At 38.7% G+C, this 9,880-nt stretch overlaps 1 long non-coding RNA gene across 1 annotated transcript in view; it reads left to right on the top strand.

Annotated features, from left to right (window-relative positions):
• Positions 1–2,262: 2,262 nt before the first annotated feature.
• LOC122561653 overlaps positions 2,263–9,880 on the top strand; it is an 11,521-nt gene continuing 3,903 nt past the window's right edge. Inside the window, exons 1-2 of the long non-coding RNA XR_006315076.1 lie at positions 2,263–2,405; positions 5,644–5,792. This is a non-coding gene — a long non-coding RNA (uncharacterized LOC122561653). The remainder of the gene's footprint in view (positions 2,406–5,643; positions 5,793–9,880) is intronic.

Genomic DNA, 9,880 nt, shown 5'->3' with positions numbered 1-9,880 from the left:
TTTGCAAGTTCGCTGATGACACCACCATAGTTGTCGAATCTCAGATGGTGATGAAACAGATGAAAGTTGGAAGACCTCGAAAAATGGTGCACTGAGAACAACCTAGCTCTCAATGCCGGCAAAACCGAGGAACTCATTATTGACTTTTGGCGGAATGTTACTCATGCCCCCCTACACATTAACAGCACAGAGGTGGAACGAATGGAGTGTCAAGCTCCTAGGAATTGTCATCTATAACAAGCTTTCTTGGACTCTTCATGTGGACGCACTGGTTACAAAGGCCCAACAACGTCTGTTCTTCCTCAGACAGCTGAGGACATTCGGCATGACGGCGAATACCCTTGCCAACTTTTATAGGGTGCGCCATCGAGAGTATTCTGTCTGGATGTATCACTACCTGGTATGGCAACTGTACCATTCAAGATTGGAGACGGTTACAGAGCATGGTGATTTTGTCCCGGACAAAGGTCAACCTCCCATCAATAGAATCCATCTTCCAAGTCCGCTGACAGGGAAAGGCAGCCAGTATTCCCAAAGATCCATTCTACCCTGGCAATGTTTTTCTATAACCTCTACCATCAGGGAGAAGGTACAGAAGCCTGAACACACGCACCAGCCGGTTTCGAAACAGTTTCTACCCTACTGTTTTTAGAATACTGAATGGACTCATAAACTCTTAACATTCGCCTATACCTGTATTTTTGTTTTTGTATAAATATATTTACTTCTCTATACTACTTAACTCTGTGATCTGCCTGTATTGCTTGTAAGACAAAGCTTTTCACTGTGCCTTGGTACACGTGACAATAAATTCAATTCAATTCAATTCACCTCACCTCTTAACTCTCAATTCCTTTCCACTGTCCACAAGGCAGAAATCAGACTTATGATGCAATATTTTCCACTTGCCTGGATGGGTGTAGCTTCAGCAACATTCAAGAAGTTAGACAGAATCTAGGGCAAAACAGCCCACTATATAGACACACTGTGCACAAAGTTCCACACTCACTTCCCTCACCACCAGAAAAAAAATCAGGCTGCACTTTCCAAACACATGACCTACACTACCTCGAAGGACAAGAGCAGCAGATAAATAGGAACCCAACCACTGTAAGTTCTCCTCTCATCACAAACTGCCCTGACTTAAAATTATATTGCAATTCATTGATTGTAACTGGATGAAAATTCTAGCACAGTCGTGCTACAGTTGGAGTTCTGTATCCACACCTAAGGACTGCAGCAGTTCAAGAAGGTGACTTGTCACCATTTTCTCACAGGTAATTTGATATAGGCAATAAATGTTGCCCTAACCAACAATATCCACTGCCCAGAAATAAATTTTAAAAAGTAATGGTGATGTAATTGGTCAGGTCCTAGTGACCAAAACTAGAAAAGCGAAAACTAACAATTCTTGATGATACATCTTCTATGGATATTAAATTATTTCCAAGCTGTACACCTCGCTCACTGTCTCGGCTGTTAGAAGAACTTTGCGCTCAGCCATTTAGCACTTGATCCTCCAAACATATATCCAATGTGAGCCACTGTGCTTAAAAGAGGAGAAAACTAAGCATGGAATATAAATTAATGCATAATTATTCATATTTTACATAAATAAAGTTTCAATTTTAAATACTGTAAAATGTAATTTTAGGTATTTTTTGTAAGACGTTGAAATTGAAAACTGGTTTTGAATCAAATTTCCCTGGTGTGTTTCATTTCACTCGCATGATGGTGACAGAAATATAAGATCTAAAATGATAGCTACAAATCAACTGGAGCATTTGAATCTACATTATTTGACACATGCAAAGATGCTATTGCAGTACTTTAATGAGTAACCCTGTGACATTTAACAGTTAAGTTCTGAAGTTTTATTTGAATTTACCACGAGTCAAGAATCAAATTTATTTTCTCTGCCAATTTCCAGCTAATATAATACTGCATCATGAATTGTTGCACTGGCTAATTCACACTTACAGTTCTTGTTAGGGCCAAAGCAAATTGAGCAAGTCCCATGAATGCTGTATGAAAGTGAATGATGTGCTTTTCAAAGAAAAATCCATTTCGTCTGTGCCAAGTTATGATTAGCTTGCAGGAGTCTTATGACACCTGCCAGCAACTATTCCCACACCATGGGCGATGTTTCTGGAACTTACAGCCTATAATGTCATCACACATACTATGCTACAAAATGCATGGAATGATAGAAGCCCTCTGATCCAAGATCTGCATTCAAAATAGACTTGTCATCAGCTCCCATATAAACAAGGCAGATACCCAACATAAAGAAATGTTGCTTGTGTAAGTTCCCCACTACTCACTCTGGTTACATCTCTAAGCAGATCAATATCGCCAGTTTGAGGAATAATCATTTTATTGGAGAGGAAAGGAATTCACTTCTGGTAAGTGAATTGTATTTTAAAATGTTATTTTTATTTCTCTAATGGTGTTAGAACAAGTCGCAGATAGCTGAGTTGCTTTACAGATCTCATTATATTGCTTTGAAAACGTGTTTTTGTCTTTAAATGTTTGAACATGTTCACAGTAAATTACAATGGTTTCCAATAATTTAAACTGACTAAGTTGGTATGATGTGAGGAAATCTTTGAATAACGTGCTGAAATTAAGTGCGTGTTTTACATATGACTGCCAAATATTCTCAGCTGGAAGTCTATCCTGATTTAAACCAATCTTTCATCATATTAAATCCATCAAAGTTCTAGGAATGATGTACATTAAATCATGTAGCAATCCAAATTGAGAGTTATAAATACATGAAATACTTCAGCAAAATGTGTTCCAAATTATATATTTGTGTCATTCTTACAAAATGTAAAATGCTTTGAAGTACTGTAATTTCTAAAAATTTTAACTGAATTAAGTTTAAGTTATAATGGTTACTTTAACCTTTATGATGATCAGTAGTAGCAATTATAATTACTGGATCTGAGAATGAATATATTTTTTTCAAATACAGTTGTTGTTCATAGTAAAAAATAAAAATCATTGGCACTACGCCTGCAAAGAATGTGATTAATTGAACTTAAGCCTAAATTGCAATTTGCTCATACATCATTTATAATTTAAATATCAGTTAGCTAAGGCAGTGGGCCACATAAACTACTAGGGAGTCAGTTTTAGTCAGTGATCTGTGCTGCTTTAACTGATGTTGGTATGGTAACAGCTGGTATGTTGGAGTTGTCCTCATTGTTTCTACACTATCCACAGGCAAATAGATCAATGTCCCTATTTCTGATTTTTATGCAGCTACTGAGGATACATATGAAACACCAGGATAAATTAGGATTGGGTTGACTGTGATGTACCTTCTGCTAGTGGTACTACATTTTTTAAAAGGAGGGAACCTGGAGGACAGGAATAAAATAATGGAAAAACATAGGGACATTTCGAGTAAATCTTTGCCATCTGGGGTAATTTTATTAATTTTCAAGAATGGATCATGCAGGAACACAAGTAGAAAGAATAGATCTGATGGTTAAGAAGTTGGAAGAAATATTAACTATTCGAAGTCTGGGAACGTTCCCATGGGCAACATGGAGATTCTCACAAATACCAGCAACCCAACTGAAGTTGGAAGGGACAAGGAGGTGACATAAAGATAGTTTATGGAAAGTGGAATTAGATAATGAGTCTACAAAGGAGGAATTAGAAGGTTCATTTGGCAAATCTCTTTAAAGTAAGAAAAAGTATTTTGGGGTCTCCTCTTTCTACATTTTCTGCCATTTTGCTGTGTAAATTGATGGTAAAAACGTTAAGCAATGTAAACAGTGAAATATGCAAAAGGAAGCTACAGTCCTGTCAGCTAGATATCAATAGTGGGAAAACTGATGAATGTTGTAATATGGGATATAGTAAATATGCAAATGGAGAAAAATAAGTTCATTCCAGACAGTCAACGTATTTTTTGTCAAGGGCAGATCATGTCTGACAAACTTAATTGAGTCTTTTGATGAGGTGACACAAGCAGTGAATGAGGGTAGTGCTATGGATGTTGTATATTAGGACTTTTCTGAACGCATTTGGTACAGTGCAACATGGCAAATTGGTTAGCAAATTAGAAATATTTTGGATTGATGGGTCCTTGGCAGCATGGATTAGAAGATAGCTAAGAAAACAGAGGGGAGGTACAGATGGGCATTTCTCAGTTTGGCGACAAGTTGAAAGTGATGTTCCCCACTTTGTGTTGGGACCTTTGCTTTTTCTGATTTATAAAAATGATTTGGAGATGGGTGCTAAGGGAAAAATCTCTAAGTTTTCAGGTGATATTGAACTAGGGAGAATAATGAATCGCTAGAATGATGTTAAGTGACTTCAGAGGGTTATTGATAAGTTGGGCAGACACCTGGCAAATAGTTTTCAATGGAGAGAAATGTAAGGTAATGCATTTTGATAGAAGAAACATGGAGAGACAAGTTCAATGGTATAACTTTAAGGGGAGTACAGGAGCAGAGGGACTTCATGGTTTATGTATATGATTCTCCGAAGATGGATTAGGCAAGCTGAAATTGTTGTTAAGATCTATTGGATCATTGGGTGTATAAATAGAGGCATAGAGTATAAAAGCAAAGAAGTGATGCTACACCTCTAAAAATCGTTGGCCAGACCACATTTGAAGTTTTGTGTTCAGTTCTAGGCATCTAATTTAAGGAAGGATGTTGGAGCTCGAAAAAGAGTTTAAAGGATCTTTACTAGAACTATACCAGGTACGAAGGATTGTAAATACAAGGAACGATTAGATATTTGGCTTATTCTTTTTGGAGCAGAGAAGATTAAAAGGTAACTCTACTGAGATGTACAAAATTACGAACACATCTGATAGAGGAAAGAAAGATATTCATTTCAACTAGTTGGTATGTCAGTAACTAGGGGTCACAATTTCAAGATTGTCAGCAAGAGAACCAGGAGTGGGATGAGGTGAAACTTCTTTACTCAGAAAGTTGTTAAGATTGTGAACGCGCTAGTTGGGAGAACGGTGGAGGTGGATTCCATAAGAGGTTTCACAAGAAGGCTGGATATATATTTGAAATTGATGAAGTTAGAGGGCTGCAGAAATAGGGCTGGAGAGTGGAACTAGTTGGGTAGCTCTTTTGATAGCTAGTACAGATAGATTGAATTAGGTAAAAACAATGACTGCAGATGCTGGAAACCAGATTCTAGATTAGTGGTACTGGAAAAGCATAGCAGTTCAGGCAGCATCCGAGGAGCAGTAAAATCGACGTTTCGGGCAAAAGCCCTTCATCAGGAATACAATGAATTGAATGGTAAAAGTAAAATTCTATGATTCTATGAAAGGTGCCATGTGAATACAGCAAAGGTAAACCAAAAGGCAAAACAAAAATCAGGTTCATTACCGCCTGCAGAACCAGGGATCATACACATTAAAAAGACTGCACAAATCAAAGAAAAGCTTTTATGATAGTGAAAGATACTATTCTAAGTTGCGACTGATTTCACTTGGAGTAATGCTGAGTCACTTGGTGTAAAAAGTAAATAATTTTCAACACATATTTCCTTAAAGTGATAAACATTAGAATCAAAATGTTAGTTGAACTCGAGAAAATCTGCACCTACTGCTGTAAAAACAACGAGCTCCTGTCACTGTGTCCTTATTTCTTCTAGGAAATGGATAGTTTGTCATATTTGTCGAATCGAGAGAGATCAGCTGGCTCCAAGTATGATCTGAAAGCTATCTGGGAGAAGAGAATTGAAAAGCAGACGGAATGGATGGAGCAGGAAAAGATCAGGTTGAATAAGAGTGCCCTTAGTAGGTGTGTTCTATGATTATTTTGCAAATAAATTGATATTCAAGACAGCACAGGTTTGAAGTTCTAGAAGATGTGTCACATCATACCAGTGAAAGGGTTGTTTGTTTCTCTCATTTATACATTATTATTTAGAGTTTATATTGACATGATATAATGAAAACAAACAACAAGTGACTGGATTGACTGGAACATTTGAGTATAGTGCAATGGATAGATACTTAATGGATTCATATCCTTCGGGATAAGTTTGTGCATTTGTTCTTCTGTTCAGCTACCTGCAACTTTGACAGAGGAATTGTAGTAACCCTGAAAAATGATGAAAACAGCATTTTTAAAGCTGATTTATTCCTGAGGTACATATTTATTATTTTCCCCTTAAGTAATGATTTTTTAGTTACTAAGTTGAATAATTGTTTATTGGATTGATTCCTTCAACTCTGAACAAGCAAGATGTTGTGAAACTTGAAAGGGTTCAGAGAAGATTTACAAGGATGTTGCCAGGGTTGGAGGATCTGAGCTACAGGGAGAGGCTGAACAGGCTGGGGCTGTTTTCCCTGGAGCGTCGGAGGCTGAGGGGTGATCTTATAGAAGTTTACAAAATTATAAGGGGTATGGATAGCATAAATAGGCAAAATCTTTTCCCTGGGGTCAGGGAGTCCAGAACTAGAGGGCATAGGTTTAGGGTGAGAGGGGAAAGATATAAAAGAGATCTACAGGGCAACATTTTCACGCAGAGAGTGGTACATGTATGGAATGAGCTGCCAGAGGAAGTGGTGGAGGCTGGTACAATTGCAACATTTAAGAGGCATTTTAATGGGTATATGAATAGGAAGGGTTTGGAAGGATATGGGCCGGGTGCTGGCAGGTGGGACTAGATTGGGTTGGGATGTCAGGTCGGCATGGACGGGTTGGACCAAAGGGTCAGTTTCCATGCTGTAGAACTCTATGACTCTATGACTCTATGACAGTGCAGGAGAGGAAAGTGTAGCCATTGCTAGAAATGTAGTGATTGTACTGGGATAGATAGGAGTGAAAATGTATCTAATCGGTTTACATACCTATAAGCAAACCTGAGTGTGCTGCTTTTCCTGATGAGAGGCTTTTGCCTGAAACGTCGATTTTTCTATTCCTCGGATGCTGCCTGAACTGCTGTGCTTTTCCAGCAGCACACTCTTGACTCTAATTTCCAGTATCTGCAATGCTCACTTTCGCCAACAAGCACATCTGCTTAATACTTCGTGCATCAATTTCCATGGACAAAGAACAAGGTGGAGCAAAACAGAAATCCTTAGAGCCTAATGACATATATCCTTAATTATAAATATGAAAGAGTTACAGAGATAGTGGATATGTTGGTTTTAATTTTTCAAAGTTCCGCGGATTCTAAAATGGTTCCATCAGAGTGGAAGTTAGAGAATGTAATACTATAATTCAGGAAAGGATAGGGAGAGAAAACACAGAACTACATGCCATTGAGTCTGAAATCAGTCAGTGGGTAAGTACAGGAATCTACTATTCAGGAAATATTGACAATATATGTTGAAAAACACAAGTCATCATTGTTTTTGAAAGGGAAATGCTATTTAACAAAATTATTACAGTTTTTAAGAATGTAGTAAGTGCAGTACATAAGGTTAGCACACAAGATTTACAGTCTATGTTAATGAATTAGGGAATAATTTAACTAAATTTGCTGATTTTCAAAGCTAGGTGACAATTCAAGTTGTAAGATGAACACAAAGAGAGTGCAAAAAGATATGCACAAGTAGCAGATGCAATATAATGTGGAGAAGTATGACAATTGATTGTAAAAATAGAAATGCATAAAAGACATGAAACCAGTAACTGTTGATGATCACAGTGATTTGGCTGTATTTGTAAAACAAAATGTCTGCATGCAGGTCCAAAATCAATTAGGAAAGCAAATGGCAGGTTATCCTTTATTTCCAGGTGATTGGCGTACAAGAATAATGAGGACTTGCTATAATTTTATGGGATGTCACTAAGACCAGAACTGGAATGCTGTGTGCAGTTTTGACCTTCATATTTAAGGCAGGATATATGTTCCTGGTAGGCAGTGAATTTTCACTAGGCGGGTCCCTGGGATCAAAGAACTGTCCTAAGATTAGAGGCTGATTAAATAGTGTCTATACTCTGTGATGTGTAGATGAATGAAAGGTACTCTTATTGTGACATTTGAGATGATGAAGATTTGAAAGAGTAGATATTGAGAAGCTGTTGTCCCTGGCTGAGGAATCTAGAACAAAGGGTAGAGTCTCAGTAAAAGTCACTGATCATTTAGAACTGAGGTGAGAAGAAATGTCTTCACTCAAAGGGTTGTGAACTTTGGGAATTTTCTGTTCCAGAACATTGTTAACACACTATCATTGAACATATTTAATGTTGAGATAGACCGATTTTTGGTCCTTTCGCAATTAAAGGTGTATGCAGAGTGGATGGAAAACTGAAATTGAAACCTAAGATCAACCATAGTCATTGAATAGCAGAGTAGGCTCAAAGAACCAAATGGTTCTCCTGCCCCAATTTCATATGTTCTAATGCTTTTAGCATAACCACAGGCCATCTTCTAGAGGGACACCACTTCACCTCAACTTGGGTGGGACAGGGGGCTGGGGTGGGGGCGCGGAGTTGGGGGGGATGATGGTGGTGGTGGTGGTTTGGGGAGGTGGGGGGGAGATGATTGCCTATTATCTAACTTGTTTGAAAAGATTGTAGAGAGGGTGCTCTTTTTACAGCCTGCTACTCTTTCTTGAATGTTCCTGATTGGCCTTCCAGCTTCAAGTGCCCTTTACTTGTTCTTAATTCGAGTCAGAGAGGTCTACAGCATGGAGACAGGTCCCTTGGCCCAAACCAGTCTATGCCAACCAAAATGTCCATTCGCACTAACCACATTTCCCTACACTTAACCCACATCTTTCTAATTCTTTCCTAGCCATGTATTTGTCCAAATGCCTTTTAAATGTTGTTAATGTATCTGCCTCAACCACTTCCACTGGTAGCTCATTCCATATGCGTACCACCCTCTGTGTAAAAAAAGGTGCCCCACAGGTTCCCTTTTATTCTTTACCCTCTAACCTTAAACTAATGCCCTTCAGTACTTGAATCCCCAACACTGGGAAAAGGACAGAGTGCATTCACCCTATCCATGCCTCTCATAATCTTATACACCTCTTTCAGGTCCTCCACCCTCAGTCTCCTAGGCTTTAAAGAATTTTTTCTAGCTTACCCAACCTCTCCCTATAACTCAGCCCATTGAGAGCAGGCAACTCCTTGTAAATTTCTTCTGCACTCTATCCAGTTTAATAACATCCTTCCTATAATAAGGTGGCCAAAACCACACACAATACTCCAAGTGTGGCCTCAACAATTGGATGGTGAGTGGCATTCAAGTTATTACTTGAACATTTTCCCTGTTAATCTGGAATGTGATTGAATCCACCATCACCCCTCTGACACTGGGAATAGAATCTTATAGGGGTCTGAGTGATGTGGGCTCTGGAAAAATTTGTGGCAGAATCAGACAAAAAGTCCAGTCAGACCTATCTCAACATCGGGAACATCTTGCTTCATCTTTTATGCTTTGACAATCTGCATGGCAAGCATCTTGCTGGACAGCAGTGAGCTGCCAATTAAGGAAGTTTATTGATTATTAAAGCCTGTTATCAGCACATTTTACTTCATTAATATTCAACTTCCTAATTTAAACTCAGCAAGCAAGCTAGACATTGAGAATCCTCAGTGTGAAAGTCTGCGCTGGTACTTGGCTGATTCAGTTCGTCACATGCTTCAAAAGACCTCCTGTTGTGCATGATCAAACAGCACCTCAGGGCACAACCAACCGGTTCCTGCTGCACATATCCACAGATCTTGGCACAGTTGTCTGCCACCACCTCAAAACCATCATGGCACCTCTCCAATACGCTGGTGCGTCACTTAGGAGGCATAGACTCACACTGTGGGAGAATAGTTCAATGTCAGTCAGAAGCTACAAGTACAGCAGTCTGTTCAGTTATGTTTAGGAGTTGTTCATTGATGTCAGAAGTCTGGGCCGAGTATAATTCTGGGGATCT

Source organism: Chiloscyllium plagiosum, chromosome 2 (genome assembly GCF_004010195.1).
Source record: "Chiloscyllium plagiosum isolate BGI_BamShark_2017 chromosome 2, ASM401019v2, whole genome shotgun sequence".
In the NCBI taxonomy this organism is placed as follows: Eukaryota; Metazoa; Chordata; class Chondrichthyes; order Orectolobiformes; family Hemiscylliidae; genus Chiloscyllium; species Chiloscyllium plagiosum.
The sequence above is the reverse complement of the archived record's forward strand: the minus strand, read 5'-3'. Positions and strand labels throughout refer to the sequence as shown.